Source organism: Canis aureus, chromosome 2, assembly GCF_053574225.1.
Source record: "Canis aureus isolate CA01 chromosome 2, VMU_Caureus_v.1.0, whole genome shotgun sequence".
In the NCBI taxonomy this organism is placed as follows: domain Eukaryota; kingdom Metazoa; phylum Chordata; class Mammalia; order Carnivora; family Canidae; genus Canis; species Canis aureus.
In genome coordinates this window covers 49,683,839-49,702,683 of record NC_135612.1, presented here as the reverse complement: position 1 = coordinate 49,702,683, position 18,845 = coordinate 49,683,839, and the positions used below count along the sequence as shown (strand labels likewise).

Below are 18,845 nucleotides of genomic sequence, written 5' to 3'. Positions count from 1 at the left end.
CCCGGTGAGGGACGGCGGGGGTGTGGAGTGGGGCTGGGACCCAGGAGCTGGCCAGCGGCTCACGCGGCTCACACGGGGGAACCGAAGACCTCGAGACGGTGGCTTGTGCTGGGAGGGGAAGAGAAGTCTTTCAGGACCAGCATTTCAGCACTACCAGCGAAGGAAAGCAGTCCCAGGCCCTCCAGAAGGCCAGGCACCCGGGAGGCGTTGTTCGATTCCGCCTCTGAATTTCCACTGTCATTAGGTGGCCTCTCACTTCCTCCTAGAAAGGCGCCCCGCTCCCGAAAAGAGCCTTTCACTGCAGGGCGAACTCTTCTCTGGGGGGGGGGTGGGGGTGGGGGCGGCGCGGGGGAGGGTGTTGGAAGGAGGGAGGCAGGTGCAGGGGTTTGTTTAAGCCCCGCTGTGTCTTCCACCTTCTTCCCACTCGCCAAAGAAGCTCCTCTCAGTTCCCTGATGAGGTACAAGGACACAGCGATTTAGGTGCATCCATTATCTGAGATACTTGGGCGATGCGGTAGCAGAGGCTTCCCCTCGCCTGGCATTGGAGTCCTGTCCCCTCTGATGGGTCCTGGTTTGGAGTTGGTGACAGAGGACGCGAAGTACGCGGCGCCCCCTCGCCCCGGGCAGGCGGGAGGACACAGCCAAGAGAGATGACGGCCAGAGGCAGTCGGGCACCAAACTCGGGACTCGAGGGATGAGAAGTTTAACATCTACGGGGCTGCAAATCCAGACAGCCCGGGGCCCCGCCGGCCCCCTTCCCCGCGATCACCCCGCCTCGAATCAGAGGGGATTTAGAAGCACCGGCTGCGGCCGCGGACGCCGCTAATGCTCAGGCCGGGGAGAGGGCGGGCGAGCATCTGAGCCGCTGCACCGAGGACCCGGCGCCGCCCGCCCTCGGAGCCCGGAGCGGGGGCGCGCTGCGTGCTGCGCCTGGGCAGGCGGCGGCGTGGGCGCCGTGATGCAGGTGTGACAGCCGCCGGCTCCTGCCTCCGCCGGGATCGCCCGCGCGCCGCGGTGGCCGGAGCTGCGGGCCGGGCCGCGCGCTCCCGCACCTGCACCCGCGCCCGCACCCGCGCCCTCACCTGCACCCGCGCCCGCACCCGCACCCGCGCCCGCACCTGCACCCGCACCTGCACCCGCGCCAGCACCTGCGCCCGCCCCGGCCGCGGATCTCCCACCCAGGTAGGCGACGCGGCGGCCAGCTCGGGAGCGTGCGGAGCGGGCCGGCCGGCGACCCCGCGCGCTCCGGGGGCCTCCCCTGCTCGCCTGCGGGGCCGGCGCCCACACGCTGCCGCCTCTGGACGCTGCGCATCGTCAACGGCTCCAAAGCCGGGGGAGAGTCTTGGAAAGCGGGTGCAGAGAAGCAAGCGCTCGCCGGCCGCCCGCGGCTGCGCGCTTCCTTGAAGGCGGCGTCCCCAAGGGCTGCTTTTAAGCCCGGTTCGAACTGTGAGCGCCGTACAGTTCTGCAACTTAGGCTCCCGACGTTTGTGAAGTCCCTTTGCATGAGCTTCCCAGCCACGGCTTTTAGTTTCAATTCCATTTCTAGGAGGTGGGTTTCGCTGCTGGCGGTTTGTTCCTAAAGAACACATGATACACATGCTTACACCTGGTGGCCCTGGGTTGGGGTTCGTGAGTGTGTGTTTCTGCGTGTGGGGGCGCCCTCCGCGGGCGTGGGGGCCGCTTCTTAGGGACACAGAGAGGGTTTGTGCAGAGATGGATTTTAGCGCAAGGGAAAGAACATGATTTGTTCTGCAGGGATGGGTGAGCAAACGCGTTTGGCCAGGGAGGAGCGAGGCACAGCCGGTTCTTCCGCAGACGGTTGTTAGACATCTCTGCTGTCGAGGGGTTCAGCAGGGCTGGGGAAACACGACCCTTGAACCGGCAATCACCAATGCAAACTAGCTCCGTTTCAAGGTAACTTAACGTCCCTTTTGGGCTTCGCTAAGAGCAGCTGAGTGGGGTGGGTGCAGGGGGATCCCTGCTTGTTTTCTTCAAGCCTGTTTGAAAGGGAAATGCGGGTGGCCTTGGGATTCAAGGAGTGGCAGGTGAGGGGTGAGAGATGTGTGTAGGGGGAAGAGGTGGGCATTGCAGCCAGCTCAGCAGTTGTTCTGCTGCACTGGACCTCTTCTATGTTTCTGTTTTCTGCCCTTTCCAGAAGAGGTGGCTCGTCTTGCTTGCTCCAGTCAATGCAGCAGATCCAGTAGAGGCTCATTCTGCATCTTTCTTGAGTCAGCAAATACTCACCGAGCACCTAGTATGTGTCAGAGGCTGGATTAGTCCTTGGGGATGCAGAGATGAGGAAAACAAAGTTTAGGTTTTCCAGAAGCTCACACCTGGTGGGGGAGAAACACCTGTAATAATCGAGTGTGATGAGCTCAATCATGCAGGTGTGAGGAAAGAGTGGCGGGAGCAAAGAGGAGGAAGGAATTCATTGTGCCAGGAGATTATTTTTAAAACGAAGCCCTCACAGATGAGGTAGGGCGTGGATTTCAGTAGAGCTTGGGTCCCTCCCTTGGTCCTTTGGTCTGTGAGTGACCCACATGACTATTCCACCCCATCAGCATCATAGCTACTGGGTGGGCAGAGCTGTACAAGTCATGACAGGGCTGGCATTTGCAGTGCATGACCAGATCCCAGTAGACACACACACAAGAGTGCACCCAATGCAGGTCAGGTTTTTTTTTTTTCTCTCCTTTTAAAAAAATGGATTGTTTTCCTAAATTCCAGGACCAAGAAGGTTTTGAAGCAGTACTTCGCAAAGGCAAGGATTCTGGAAAATTCTGAGGGATTTTTTCAGAGCAGATGAACTTCTGCTTTCTTCCCGCTTGGGTCCCTGACCTGTCTGTACTTGTCTCAGCCCAGTTCAAAGGGAAAGCTCTGACCATGATTATGTCTAAATGGGTGGGAAGGAAACCTAAAGCCGTTACTACCAATCTACTCTCTGAGAGATGAAAATCCAAACTAATGGATGTTTTGTCTTGCACAAAACTGTAGTAGGGGATGAAATATGATAAAGCTCTTGTGTTATGCGTGCTTACTAGAGCTGCATATCACATGCATTCGGTAATCTAAACCATCATTAAGGTGTTTGAAACGCAGGCTTGATGGACAAACAAACCTAGGTGAGTATCTTGGGCAAGTTACATAGCCTCCTGTTATGCTTTACTTTTCTGATCTGTAACATGGAGATAACAATAGAGTTGTTATACGTATTGCATAGTAGGTGCTTACAAAATATTTGTTCATTGTTAAATGATTTTTGGACATAAACTGCTTGGCACAAAGTCGATGCTCAAGAAATTGCAGTCCTTTATTGAGTACCTACTATGTGTCAGTGACTGCTTTATGTGTGGGGAATGCAGAAATGAACTAAATGAAGCCCCTATGCTCAAGGAGCTTAGTGTGTGTGTGTGTGTGTGTGTGTGTGTGTGTATGCAAATGGATAACAAATAGCTAAATAACTAGATAGTGAATCAGCCAACGATACATTATAATGGAGAGAAATAAAGCAGGGTAAGAGGAATGAGGAGTGCTGCCAAAGGGTGCGGTGAGGATTGTTATTTTTTAATGCAGCCTAGTCAGGGAAGGCTTTGCTGATAGGTGACATTTGATCAGATCCCTTGGGGAAGTGAGGGAGTGAGCTAGCCAGAAGCTGAGAAGGAGCATTCTGGACAGAGAAATAGCACCTGCAAAATCCCTGAAACAAGAGAGAGATGTGTTCATAGGAAAATCAGAAAGGAAGCCAAGGAGGCTGTGGTTGAGTGAGAGAGGTGTAGGACTCAAGATAGGACAGGTGACATGGCAAGGTCACTGGGGTATTGCCTCTTATTATTTGTATTTGTCACTAAGTTTATGTCCTGAGCTCTTATTTTAAGAATTGGCTTAAATCCTACACTCTATGTTTAGAAGAAGGTTGGTTGGTAAACGTTAAGTTCCTGTGGTCACTCAGAGCGTAAGTCAGTGTAGTAAGTGGAGGCATAAATTTTTGCATGGTGACAAATGGCACAGGGATCAGGAAGGCAGTGCAAACAGTGTACAGGTATCTTTCATCCAGATCAAGTATTTGTGATCCTTTGAACCTGAACATCATGTTTGTTTCCTCCCCGACCCCACCCCCGTAAAGAAAGAAAGCATCATCTTTAGTGAATAGTCCTGCAGATTTCTTTTTAGCTCTTTGTTGTCTCAGAGGATAATTAATAGTTTCTGTGGTTGTGGAAAGGTGTTGGAGTTAACTGGAAATATACTGACCTTTGGTGTCTCATGGAACGCATTTACCTAGTGTCATATGATGAATTTATTTGAGACTTTTATAGTTTGTATGAAGACTCTAGTTTGCTGCTCTGCCCTTTTGAGACTTTGTTCCTCTACAGATTTGAGAGCTCCATCCCATAACCATTCGTGGTGTAGTAGGGCAATCGCAGTGTGTTCTATGGACAGAAATGGGGCTGGATGCCTGAGAACCTTGTTAAAGTTTCTGTGAAATAGGATATCATGTGGCTGGGTCACTGTTAGGGAGCCTGGCAGGATTTCTCTCAAGATGCCTCAGAAGGTGACATTTATCATGGCGAATGTCTCCAACTAAGGTCTGGCTTTTAGTTTTGCTGCCCTGCAAACCCGGTCTGTCACTTCTGGGCCATATCCTAGTGACCTTGCTCACCTGCACACGACTCTACTGATTTGTAATGATTGAGACAAACTATATGGCATGGCTACTAGGTCTTCCTGCAGACTCCCCTTCATGAAGTCTAACTCTTAAGGAGGAAGTTTCCCAAAAGCACGTACTCAGAGCAAAGCAGCTTAGATGACTACCCTAGGGATTGATCACACACATTAGGGTTGATATTGTCAATGGGACTACAGAAGAAACCTCCCTAAAAGCAACCATTTATTATTTTCTCACATGTCTATGGGTTGGCCGGGCAGTTTGCAGATCTGGGTTATGCTTGGTTGATCTCAGCTGGATTTGCTCATTTGATTTTGGTCTGCTGATAGAGGGGTGGAAGGCTGGCTGCTTTAGGATGACCTCAGCTGGGATGACTCAGCTCGGCTCCATGTGATCTCTCATTCCTCAACAGGTGAGTTGGCATGTTCATGTGGTAGTGGCAGGAGTTCGAGAGACAGTGGAAACCTGCATAGCCTAAACTTACAGCTGGCACACTATCATTTCATCCTTGTCTATTGGCAAGGGTATCACAAGGCTAGTGTAGAGTGAGGGAGCAGGGAATAAACTCCACTTCTTGATGAGAGGAGCTACTTAGTCGTATTGCAGAGTATGGATACAGGGAAGGGAAGAATTAGGAGTATTTTTGTGATCAATCTACTATGGGGACCTTAATAATTAAAGTCCTCTGGCTAAGTCTCCTTTTCTTCTGAACTCTGTTTAAATGGGAAATGCCTGCAACTGGCCATTTTTCTTTTCTTCTCTGTTTCCATGGCTAATCAACTTTGGACATATATACCTTTAGATAGTCATTTATTCAGCAGATGTTCGTTGAGTGTTCTCTGTATGTCAGGCATGTTATAGGTAGGGGACACAGCAATAAAAATACAACATCTATCCTCGTGAAACATTTATTCTAGTTGGGGGAGATAAATAATATGAAAGTAAATAAGTTAATGTGTAATGTTAGAACATCAAGCGGGGAAGGGAGGGTGGGGAGTGCCTGGTTGAGTGGGGGGTTGAGTAGATGGTGGGCATTTTATAGCAAGTGGGCAGGGTGACATGAAAGAACTGAAAGAGTGAGCCAGATTGATATCTGAGGAAAGATTTTTTTAGGCAGAGGAAGCAACAAGTGTGAAGGCCTGAGGCAACAGAGTACTAGTACGTTCTGGAAACATCAAGGAAACTTAGGAAGAAGGAACTGAGAGAGGGTGAACATGGTAGAAGTTGAGATCTGATAAATAGCAGGGAGCTAAGCAGTACATAGTCTTGTAGGGCCTTGTATGGACTTTGACTTTTGCTCTGAGCAGGATGGGAAGCCATTGGAGAATTTTGAGCACTGGTTGCCATGATCTGATTTATGTTTTACAATGATCACTTGAGATTTAGACCTTATAAATGACGCTAGGGGGTCAAGAATGAAAACAGGGAGAGCAGCCAGGAGGCTACTATAGTTCTTCAGGCAAGAGGTGGTTTGGACTAGAGTGGAGAGTGATGATGGTGAGAAGTGATCAAATTTTGGATATATTTGATAGTGGAGAAGACCACATTTGCTGATTGGTAGATTTACGGTATGAGAGAAAGAAAGGAGCCAAGGATGACTCCACATATTCTGACTTGAGCAACTGGAAGAAGTAGCCCTTTACTAAGATGGAGAAGGAACAGTCATGGGGTTCAATGGATGTCCAATGGGAGATGTTAAGTAGATAGCTATATATGTGAGTCTAGAGTTGAAGGAAGGGGTTTGAGCAAGAGACACAAATTTGGGTGTCATGAATACGTTATTTATTTGTCCTTCAGAAAACCAATTATTGCTGTATCACCAGTGCCCAGAATGATGCCTAGCATATAGTATGTGCTCAATGAATATTTTTTGAATGAATGAGTGAATGAATCAATGGAACAGTTTATTCACTGGAGGTGACTGCATGTTGTTGCTTCAGTGGATCTTGAAGTGTAACTCTCTGAAGTTATTCCCTTTCTTTCCAAGGTCTTGTGGGAGCCTTATTGTGGATCTCATGGGCTAAAAACAGACTTTAGATACAAAGGCTTCAATTGCTTATATCTTACAGAAAGCAATATGTGGTGACAGTAAGAAAGAGAAATAAGTGGAAGCCAAAAAATAGCTCATACTTTCAAAAAAAGGAGACAAGATCTTCCAGAGAGAGGTGGCTGAAATTCAGGGGTGTGATGTTCTTTGGTTATTATTGTACTGCTCTCAATTTAAGATTAAGCAGGAGCAGGGAAGAATCTTGAAAAAGGGAGAGATTTATTTAAATCAATTTTATGCCAAGTGAGAGAGAGTCACCAGCTCGCTTGAAAAATCCCACATCTACAGCATCTTGCATAATGTGTTCCTGTTTATAAAAGGAGAGAAGTAGGCAATGGTTTTATTGCAAAGGGGGAAGGTTAGACTGACTTCAGTCTCAAATTCTGGGTGCTATCCATTTCTTTCCCATGGTGTGGCTAGATATGTGTGAGGGCGAGTTTTGTTTGCAATGATACTGAGAAGGAGGGAATGAAAAAAGTAGGTACTACCATTGGAAGTGGTTTCCTCTGTGTGTGTGTTTGTGTGTGTTTGAGAGAGAGGGGGAGAGAGAGAGTGTGTCAATAGTAGGGAGGAAAAACAATTGAAGCCCAAAAGGAAGTAAGAGAAAGATAGCAACGCGGCCTTCATTTTTTTGTGTGTTTGTAATAAGCCTGACCACATGGGGCATAGGATGGAGCAGTGGGGTTTGGAATCAGACAACCTGGTTTTAGCTCAATTGTCATTACTTTCTTTTTTTAAAGATTTTTTCTTTATTTTTGCGTGCATAGATGCATGCAAGAGAGACAAGGAGAACGAGAGAAATGAGCAAAGGGAGGGACAGAGGAAGAGAGAGAGGGCAGAGGCAGAAGCAGACTCCTTGCTGAGTAGGGCTCGATCCAAGGATCCTGAAATCATGTGGGTCATCTATCAGAGGTAGATGCTTAACTGACTGAGGCACAGGCACCCAAACCTCATTACTTTCTAACTGTGTGAACTTGAGCAAGTTATTTAATTTCTCTGAGCCTTGGCTTCCTCATTTGTAAGATGATGATGATGATGACAATGATGGTGATATTAATGATGGTAGTGATGGTGATGATGGTGACAATAGTGGTGATGATGATAGTAATAACATCTAAGTACTCTGCAGTTCCTTTCATGCTCCTGGACTTGGAAATACATTGGTCAAATGTTAATTAAGTGATCACCATATCTTTAAGTCCCTGTGTTAAGAGAAAATTGAGAACCTGTCATTTAATGTTACCAGTGCTATTGAGAGGATTATTTGCATTGGGTTCATGCTATTCAAAATAAGGCAAGTGACTAATAATCAGCCTTATGGGCTGGAGATTTCCAAATGCCTCAGAAGGAAGCCAACCTTCTATTCTCTGCAGTAAACCAACCCCACTAGCTCAGCTCAATAATATCCTATAGTTTGTTGGAATTCCAGGATGAAAATTTGAGTCCCTTGGATTATGTAGATGCAGAAACTGTCCTCCCAGATGCCTCCAGGCATTGTTCCTCTGAAATCTACCCCATGGTGTCTTCTACTGGAAAAATCTACTGTTATCTCTGTGCCAGGGACATAGTGAGCATGCCCTAGATATAGATTAGATACCTGAATGAGTAAATACTGTTGTGGTTGTTCTCTTGGCTGAACTTCTTCCTGGTGATTCTTCACTTGCCTGGGCAAGAAATGACAGCGTAAGTGACAGTGATGAGCTAAGTCTTCAGCACTAATAGGTACTCAGCAGCTAATGGTGTCTCTTTCCCCAACCTCTGTGCCTTTGCTGCCATTCCAACCTCTTCTAGATCAAGTATCCTACACTCAACTTTCCCTTGGAACTCTCGGATCCATCAGCAGCAAAGGCCAAATCTCCTTTGCTGTCCTGATTATTTATGACAGCTCACCCAACAGTGTTGCCTGTCCTAGCAATGAAGATCCACATCATGATTCCCACCACACAGAAGGAGGTCCTATCAGATCTTCCTGTTTTTCTATAGAAACTCCTGCTCACCCAATTTCTGTTCTCTTTTCAGAGCTTGCTTCTGCCTTGGGTGGCAGGGGAGAGAGTAACATTAACTTTTTTTCTCCAAAAGGCGTTTGAAAATTCTCCTTTCACTGGTGACTGCAGAACTCCTCAGAAATAGAAATGAACTGCACCACTTTTAGAAGTTAGATCATATAGGCCGCGTCCTTTCTCCCACTTCCATCTTACAGATGGAAAATGTGAGGCCCAGCAAAAAAGAATTCACAGAGAAAAGTACCCTTGGAGACATGGAGGAACTACCTCATTTCCTTCTTGTCCAGCTCTGCAACGATGCAAGAGGAGGCACTTTTGCTAGACCTCTGGAGCCTTTTCGAATCACAGATGCCTGAATCCGGAAGCTGGCTATTTAAGCTGGGGGCTCGGTGTCCTTCTCTGTTTCCATGCCGACTGCAGATGACACATGTATTGGCAGGAGTTCTGGGCACCTAACATCTAAGCAGAGAAGGGTATAGGTTTTCAAGGTCTTCCCATGACAGGAAACTGCAGATGAATCCCTGTCCATGGATAAACATGCCCTCATTCCTCCCAAGGATGCAGGTTTTGTTTTAGTGGCTATTTAACAGACATCTTCCTTTTTGGGTCCAGAGCAAGTCCAAAGCAGTGGAAGGACTTTCTTGAACTACAGGGTCTTAGCATTTCCAAGCCAAAGAGATCTCAGAACACAGGAATCTCAACTCCTTGAGTTGCATTCACTGCTTATTATAGGGAGAGGAGTGGAAGTCCTCCTCCTGTGCAAAGCGGGAAGCTGAGTCTAGAGAAGAAAATGACTTATCTAAGGTCCTGCAGTAAGTTAATGAAGGCAAGAGGATCAGAGCCCAGTCAGGCTTGCAGCAACATAAGTTCGCCTGAGGGTAGGGACCTGGAGAGAACAAAAAAATAGGTTCTGGTTCCCTTCATTATTATGCTTAGAAATCCTCCCAAACAGCACAGCTAGTTTTCCCAGGCAGGTGGGTCCCTGGTTAGCCCCCTCAATGGTTTCCTCTGAAAAGTTCCCTGGGATTTCCCCTTCCGGCCTCCAAAGCCCAGGCCCAGGGCTGCTCTTTCTCGGCCTGTGGCCCCTGCTCTCTTGCCATGCCCAGGATCTGACCATGGCCTTGGATCTGATCTGGGGTGCAGCAGATGACAATAGAGAGAGGGGTAGAACTCAGCTGGCACGTGGGTGGCTTTGAGGGAGAGGAAATGGCCTTGTTGGGGGGTGGCTTGCTTCAGGCAGAGTGCTGGTCCCAGGGATGAGGCTGGAAAGCTCATGGCAAAGGCAGGAGCTCCTGATCTTGGAGGCTGAAGGGACTTAGTTCCACTCTTACCCCTATGATGAGTGATGAACACACCCCACTCATGCTTGCTTGAATGTCTATGGGTTAAATGCAACCACTTGAATTTTTTTAAAGCAAAGCATAAAAATTAATCTTTAAGGAAAGGGAAGCTATAGGATTACTGTAAAAGCAGTAGCTTAAAAATTAAAGTGATAGAATATGAGTTACAGGAGAATTGTCATAAGCAATATGGAAGCAGGATGTGGTGCTGAGCCAAGTCCTTTTCTTTTGCATGATGCTGGCCAATCTAATGGGTGCCCCCATTAGATGCTATGTCTCTTGGAGGTTCCTCTAGCTGTCTGATCATGTGAAAATAAGAATGATTATTCTGCATTGAATTTTCACAATTTCTATGAAGTAGGGATGTATTGCATTTTATGGTGGAGTAAACTGAGGTTCAGAGAAGTTAAATGACTTGCCCAAAGTTTAGTATCCACTAAAGGTCAGAGTGGATTCAAATGCAAAGCTGCCTCATGGTCTAGAACATCTTCTTTGGCCTGTGCTGTGGTCCCTCCTCACCACATCCATGAAGGCATGTTAGGTGGGGCTCTGGGCCTCAACCCACTACCCAGACTTAGCTTCTTCCACTCTGATACCATAACTCACTGTCTTATAAAGGGACTTTGCTAATACCTGATAGTGCCACATGGGCTTAACCCAGGCACTGAATCCAACCTGCTTCCCAGCCTGTGGAGCTGGTTTCCTACATTCATATGTCCATCTGCCCTCCTGCAGGCTTGTTCTCAGGGTCATCACTTACCTGTAGGTGGAGATGTTTAACTTTGGAAAGGGTCAAACTTCAAGTGTCCTTGATGGTTAATGGGCCCTAACTCAGTGCTCTGTGGCTCATAACTGAGTTTCTTCTATTACTTTAAAACCAATGTCCTGTATTCCCTAAGGATGAGGTGAGAGAAATCTGCTTGTTTTCCTCTGCATAATCAGATTTCATTTATTCTGGATACTAACATTGGGTGTGGACCCATACCCAGATCATGTTCTTCTGTAGATGTCTATCCAGCTACTGCCATGTTTTAGGCTTCATTGCTTACATTTTTCTCTTATTGAAAGAGTATCTGTTTTCTCAGTCTAGAACTTTTCATCCTCTGGAAGTGGGGTCTTTGAGATTTGTCCCAGGTGTATCATGTGCCCCAAAACAAGCTCCAGGGCCCTGCCACTCAAAGTATGGGCCCTGAACCAGTAGCAGCAGCATCACTTGGGAGCTTGTTAGAAATATAGTATTTTAGGCTCCACCCCAGACCTGCTGAAACAGAATCTGCATTTTACTGAGATCTCCAAGTGATTTGTCTGCACAGCTCACAATATCTCCATACCACTTTTTCCTGCTTCAGAGCTCACATGGTCGTATACTCTTGGCCCTACACCTCTGTCTCATCAGGGAAGCGTACCATGACTTGAATAGGGCCTGAGTTTCCTCTGTTGGCTTGGTCCTACAAGGGCTGCAGTTCCTGGGCTATGCCATTGGGGAGTTCATTGATTAATACCTTGAGCCCAAAGTGAGAAGGTGATATCACAGAGGTATATACTGAGTGAATGTTTGTGGAAGCACAAATTCTAAGCAGTTGCTGTTGCTATGTGAGGAAAGAATACTGGGGGCCAGGAAAGCTATTGGAGTGGGTGAAGGGATATTGCTTCATTGGACCCTGAAGGATGGGTAAGAGTTTTCCATATGGTGGTGGAGGGATGGGGCGGGGGGGAAGAAGGGGATTCCTGCAAAGATAGTTTGCAGAATGACATACAGACACGCAAGTGCTTGGTTGATTTGGGAATAATAGGAAGTAATAGGCATGTGTGGCTAGAGCATGGAGTGTGAAGTGGTTTGGGTCAGGGGGTGGAAGACGGGGAGAGAGGGATGGGGAAGGGAAGTTTGCTGGGAAGTGTTGTGGACACCCACTGGAATCTCTTGGGTGGGGGGCTGTCTAAAGATTATCAGGTGTGCCAAGGAGGAAAAAGCTCAGGAACGACTGAGATACATAGAGGAGCTTATTGTCTTGGCTCCTCAAAATGGTCTTCTGAGTAATGAGATAACTGCTCAACTGTTCTATGCTGTGGACACAAGGCTTGGCTCTGTGTGAATTGAGTGGATCGGAAGTCCGATATGGGCTCTATCACAGACATCCATCCAATTAGAGAAATAGCAGCCTTGGAAACTGTGATTGATGTCTTGGAGATGCTTTAAGGTACAGAAAGACCCAAGAGAGTATGGATAGTATTTAAGAAATATAGAAAAGCCCTTAGACCACAGTTGTGCAGAACAAAAGGAGTAGAATTTTCAGTTTCCCGCATTTGAAAAAGCTTGAGTTACTATTTCTGAGACAGTTGCCTGATTACATGATTCCAACCCATAACTCCTCCAAGAGTTACTAGTTAGAGGTTTCCCCTCTTTCACCTTCTTGTCACCATTTTAAGTATATTAAACCACATTACTGATAATCTAGAAAACTGGGAAAAGAAGAGGGAAACCCACCTGTAATCCCATCAGCTATGTAGGAATTTTGAGTTATTTTCTTTATTTAGAAATAACTGTTAATTATGCAGTTTTTGGAACCCTGTGGCGGAGACTGGAAAGCTCTTCATCAAACACACCTGGTTCCTTGTCTTCCGGGGCACACAAACCACATCTCCCAGCTTCCTTTGCAAGTGGGTGTGGCCAAGTGACAGATCCCTGGTCTGTAAACTTCCACAAGCTCTTCCAGGCCCTTTCCCCATCCTGCCTGGGGCTGTCTCATGTGCAAGAAATAAACTCTGCCTATATTAAAACACCAACAGACATCATAGAGTTCATTTGTTACAGTGGTTCGCCTACCTTCACCAATACAGACCCTGGAATTGCAATTTACTGTTTTTTTTCCAGAAGCTTATGGGAACATTGTGAAAGATCAAGAAGAGAGTTTCTTGACAACATGAAGATTAAAAAGCTGCCCCCTGGGGATCCCTGGGTGGCACAGCGGTTTAGCACCTGCCTTTGGCCCAGGGCGTGATCCTGGAGACCCGGGATCGAATCCCACGTCGGGCTCCCGGTGCATGGAGCCTGCTTCTCCCTCTGCCTGTGTCTCTGCCTCTCTCTCTCTCTCTCTCTCTGTGTGACTATCATAAATAAATAAAAATTTAAAAAAAATACTTAAAAAAAAAAAGCTGCCCCCTGGGTTGACTATTGGGTGACCTGTTTTTGAAGAGCTCCTTCAGTATAGGGAATGGTATGGGTTAAACATCAGTGTTCCCTCTGGTGACTATTCCAGGAACATATATACTCTGAAAAGTCTAAAGTTCCATATTTTCCCTTTCCTTCTCTCATTGTTTCTGACTTGTGCAAAATGATGGGGCTATCTTGTAGAATTCATTTTTAAAAAGATTTAATTTGGGGTGCCTGAGTGGCTCAGTCAGTTAAGTGTCTGCCTTTTGCTCAGGTCATGACCCTCTTTTGCTCAGGTCCTGGGATTGAGCCCCAGGTCAGGTTCTCTGCTCAGCAGGTAGTCTGGTTCTCCCTCCTCCTCTGCCGGCTACTCCACCTGCTTGTGCGCTCTCTCTGTGTCAAATAAATAAATAAATAAAATCTTTTAAAAATTTAAAAAATAAAAGATTAAAAAAATAATAAAATAAAAAATAAAAGATTTTATTTTTATAGAGCACTTCTAGGTTCACAGCAGAGGTGAGAGGAAGTTACAGAGAGTTTCCATGGGTACCTGCCCCTACACATGCAGAGCCTCCACTGTTGGCAGCCTCCCCCACCAGAGTGGTGTCCGTGTTACCACTGATGAGCCTATACTGACACATCATAATCCCCTGCAGGCCATAGTGTACCTTAAAATTCAGTTTTGGTGTGGTACATTCTATGCCCCATATAATTTTTTTAAAAGATTTTTTGAAAGGGGAAGTGCCCTGGATTACAGAACCAAGAAAGGTTCTTGGTTCTTGAAGAATATGGGGAAGGTGTAGCCTCTTGACCTTGGGGTGCTGGAGGGTTAATCTATCAGTTTACCAAAAGGGTTAGAAAACAAGAATTTGCAAAAGAAGATGGGAGTGCTTCCCATTTCTGTTGTGTGTGCTTGGGATTGCTCTATATTTGGATGATGACTGTCTCGTTTGAGGGTTAATCCTCTTTGTCTGAGTCATCCAGCCGGGGGATTAACTGCTTTAAACTCCAAGCCTCACTGGCCCTGACAATGTGAGCTTTATGTTGCCAAGAACCAGGGCTTCCAGGGGTCAATTTCTGTTGACCCAGCACACAAGGCTCCTTTGTGGTTATTTATTCCAACCCCTTAGTGCTATAGAGGGAGATACCGAGGCCCTGCAGGGGAAGTAACTGATTATTTCCTGTAGCGGATCTGTGACCAGAACCGTTTCCAGTCTGGAGATCTCCTTGGTTCTGTGCTCGTTTCTGATGAAGGGTTCAGGAAAACTAGCTTAGCTGAGAGAGTCAAATAGTGGATCCGTGGGAGAGCCCCAGTGCTGATGGAAATTCGGTATTTTTCTGGAGAAGTCTCCAGTCTGTCTGTGAAAAGTCCAGCCTGCTACCTTGCTAACAGGTGGGCTACTTAGAAATCTCCATGGGGCTGAGTCCCCCCCAACCACTTTCTGGCTTTGCGTACTGGGCTCAAGATTCCAATTCTGAGATGAAGGACATCTGGCTGGCCCATACCCCAGGGTACCCTTGCTATAAATCGCACATGGAGTGAGGGAAGGGAGGGTTCTCAGAGGAAAACTGAGGACTGTCACAAAAGCAGACCTGGTTGCTGGCCAGGCAGTCCCCACAGTCCCCACAGATGGCCACCATACACCCTCTTGCTGACATAAGGATTCCTAAATATTAGCTTTGTGGGTGAGTGTCAAAGACTTTGAGAATCTGGCTATGTTTCCATCTTTCCTTCCTCTTCAGAGGGCTTCCGGTTTTCATAACCATGTCCTTGCTTGCCATAATCTTGCATGTTAAGAATTAAAATGTGCAAAATTCAAAGATGGATTCCCCTTCCCCCTTAAATCCTTTTTACATTGATTTATTCAGTGAGCATTTATTGGCTGCCTGCTGAGCTGGGCACTGGGATTAGTGGTAGGCAAGGAAGACATAAGCCGTGCCCTCTGAATGGCTATTTTGTCCGTAATTTGAAGACCTGTAGGCACCACTGCTGCTTGCCAGGGATACTAAGTTCAGTTAAAGAAAGTACATTGTTGAATCACATCGATGACATTATTCTGCCAAAGAATGTGACTCTGCATTCTTTGTGTGCATAGAAATTCTTGGAAGACAATGAGTAAAAACATCCATCTTGGGATCAAACTGCCTGCTCCCTGAGGCTAGGAGAGAGTGGGTGGCCTGTGTTTGGGCTGCTTCTGTTTGCAGGGTGAATGGGAAGTGCCACCAGGGCTGCTTTGTTGTTGGGTGGTGTTTGAACACCGGACAGCGTATTGCTTTGCTCTTATCAGGTTATTTGTACAATCCCAGCAGCTGGCAGTTGTGTAATAATTTTCAAAAGAAAAATCCTGAAGATGTTTGCTTAGAGAGAGAACAAAAATAGGCAGAGAATGAGGTGTGCTCCACAACCCCTGCAGAACATGGGGTAGCTGTGCTTCACAAAGGCGGGATTGTTCCTTGGTTAGAATTCCCCATGGGACTTCCCTTCCTCAAAGTTCAGCAAAGGGTCATGCATTCTGGAAGGGAAGCCTGTCTCGTTCTCTTTGCATGCACTGACAGAGTTATAAAAACTGCCCTGGCCCCCAGGGATCTGGTCGGACCTGCACTGATGGCTGATAGGGAGCTCACAAGCAGCCACTGTGGCTTTGAGCCCAAGGTTGGCAACCAGAGTACAGACTTGGAAGTGCACAGAGCTTACACTTTTCTCTCTTTCTGTTTTATGTTCCATGGCAGTTAGGCTCTGGAGTCAGATTACTGCATTTGAATCTTATCTCCTTTACTTACGAATTGTGCTTCAGTCCTCTGTGCCTTACTTTCCTTAGCTGTAAAACAAGAGAAATATTCATAGTGCTCTATCTCATACAGTTCTTAAGAGAAAGAAATTAAATGAGATAATACAGTGTTCAGCACAATGTTGGCTATATCACAAGCATATTAGTCAGCTATTCCTGCTGACTAATGATAATGCTTCATAACAGGCAGCCCCAGATAGCTCAGTGACTCATACAACAAACCTTATTTATCTTATTCATGAGTTGGCTTATCAACTGGGATGGCTCGCCTTCATGCTGCAGGTCAGATTCAATCCACCTCTCAGGAGGCTACTAGCGTCTACTAGGGACATGTTCTTCTCATGGCAAATGGTAAAAGGATATGAAGGATGCCAAACTGTACAGGCACATTTAAAGCCTCTGTGCTCATCATGTTTGCTAACATTTCATAGGCCAAAGCAAATCACATGGCTAAGCCCAACAATCAGTGAGGTGGGAAATATACTCCTTCTCTCACAGTGGAAAATACTGCAGTGTTACATGGCTAAGAATGCAGATTGTGATTACATGAGGGAGGAGAATTGGGAATAATGATTTGATATACCAAAGCAAGTTAGCTCAGTAGCAGGTTGTTGAGTGAGATTTTTCTATCATTTCCAAATGGGCACACAGAATAGAATCTGAAAATAAGAAGTCGTAGGCACTCTACTTTTTAAAGTGAGCCACAGGGGTGCCTGGCTGGCTTAGTCAATGGAGCATATGACTCTTGATCTTGGAATTGTGAGTTTTCAGCCCCACATTGGGTATAGAGATTAAATAAATAAGTAAGTAAATCTTTTTAAAAAATAAAGTGAGGCATGGATAGCTGGGGTCCCTCATGACATTCTAGGAGGTATCAAAACTGGCCTTGGAGCCCTCAACTATAAGTCCAGGGTCTATATAAATATAGAGATGGAAACAGAAGGTAGAATCTTTGGAATCATAGGGATAGAAAGTTCTTGCTTGAAAGTGACTTTTAGGGGCCCCTAGGTAGCACAGTCCAGTTAAATGTCTGACTCTTGGCTTTGGCTCGGGTCTTATCGCAGGGTCGTGGGATCCAGCTCCACATCAGGCTCCATGCTCAGTGCAGAGTCTGCTTGGGGTTCTTTCCTTTTCCCTTTCCCTCTATCGGTGCCATTTCACTCTCATTCTCCCTCTCTCTAAGATAAATAAATAAGTCTTAAAAAAAAAAAAAAAAAAGAAAGTGAGACTTTTCACTCTCCACAAAGTCAAGTGAAGGGAGTTTGAGAAACTCCCTTGTGGAGATGAGATTTTGCCAGGAGGGGAGACAAGGCAACCTGCACCCTGGCTGAGTGTTTGCTGACCAGTTAACCAGCCACATTCCAACCCCCTAGGGTATTAATGGACTGGAACAGGCTGTACAAAAGACTTCTTTTGAGGGCTTGATGTGCCAGCTGGTGCCTACTTCTAGCCTGGAAATGTTGGCAAACAGGAGGCTTCATGGAGTAGCCTATGCTAGCAGGAAAAGGTAGATGGTAGCATAGTGCCAAGGGAAGAAAGAACATTTTTCCAGTACATTCATTAGGGGCTCAGGAAGGTGCAGAAGGCTCTATGGGAGGGAGCATATAAATTCAGAAGAGAAGCAGAAGCCCCAGAGCTGTCCAAGCAGCAGCTGAATTATGATGCTGAATCCTGCACCAAAGAGAAATCTCCCTGAAGAAGTGGCCAGATACAAGGACAACTGGTGGCTTTGAGGTGGGACTTGGCTGCCCCTCTCTGAGGCTCCACAGTGCTGACAGAGACTGAAGTGAGGCTGAACACTTTGCCCGAAGAAAACTGCACACACAGGAGCCACTGCATCAGAAGAGCCAGTGCAAATCAGAGTAATGCCAGGGAGAAAGAGTTCCTATAATCGTCATCATCATCTTCATCATCATCGACACCATTGTTGCTGCTTTTATGCTTCACTCACATTCTAGTTTGAATGAACAAAATTAGTTTGCTTCCTTTCTCCACTTCTGACTCCTCTTTAGAGCTCCTTCAGTTCAGTTTGGAGCTTTACAAATTTTATGCATTGTCTAATGAGCTCTCTCTGCATGGCAGCCAGGTCTGGGGGTGTGGGCACTCTGGCTGATCCCCTTGGGGTTCCTGGCTTTTACTCCTAATCTCTAGCTTCTGTCTGGCCGGCAGCAGATGGAATTCTCTGCAGGAGGCTCTACCAAGTTGCTTCACTTTTGAGAATTAAGTAGGGTCCAAAATACATTTAAAAAATCCTGGTAGGGAACCTGTCTTTGCAAGGAGTAAAAGGTTGGCATTTCTGAGGGAACAAGCTTTTCTCAACAGTAAGAGCTATTTTTTAAAGATAAATCTTCTCCTAGTTTGATCGTCTTTTAGCTTTCAGGGGGAGATTAGTGGCTAAAGTGGATGAGGAAAGGTAAGCTGTGTCGAAGGTTGTCATTTGAGATGCAAGTACAAAGCTATGATTAGCAATTCATTTGTTCTCATGCTTAGATTTGGGCTGCTTACTGATCAGCCTGAATTCAGCAAGTGACAAATCCCACTTCTGGCTCTGGTCGTAAACTAATGTAATATATGAAGTGAAGCTTGTTTCAAGCCTTGTGTTTGCAAGGAAAGTTGAGATTACCCAAATCTACTGGTGAAATTAGTGAGTATTCAACTTTGCCAACCAGGTAGTCCTTATTCCATTATACTTACTATTTTTTTTTTCTGATTAGAAAAGTGGTACTTGTTATTGAATAAGATTTAGAAAATAGTAAGACTTACACACCGTAAAGCTCTTTATTTGTGCTGCTAGTCGGCTAGCTGCAAAGTTTGTTCTAATTTATCCTACAACCAACAATGTATGAGTGCCT

The 18,845-nt window shown here is 46.2% G+C and overlaps 1 protein-coding gene across 6 annotated transcripts in view; it reads left to right on the top strand.

Moving 5' to 3' along the window:
- Nucleotides 1-1,052: 1,052 nt before the first annotated feature.
- Nucleotides 1,053-18,845, top strand: part of SV2B (synaptic vesicle glycoprotein 2B) — a 173,597-nt gene continuing 155,804 nt past the window's right edge. For 3 of the 6 annotated variants that reach the window (XM_077871217.1, XM_077871254.1, XM_077871225.1), the window contains exon 1: nucleotides 1,688-1,914. The gene's annotated coding sequence lies outside the window, so the exon portion shown is untranslated. Of the gene's footprint in view, nucleotides 1,183-1,393; nucleotides 1,550-1,687; nucleotides 1,915-2,720; nucleotides 3,123-18,845 lie in introns of those variants that run through there. The other 3 variants (XM_077871235.1, XM_077871264.1, XM_077871245.1) reach the window with 3 other exon arrangements.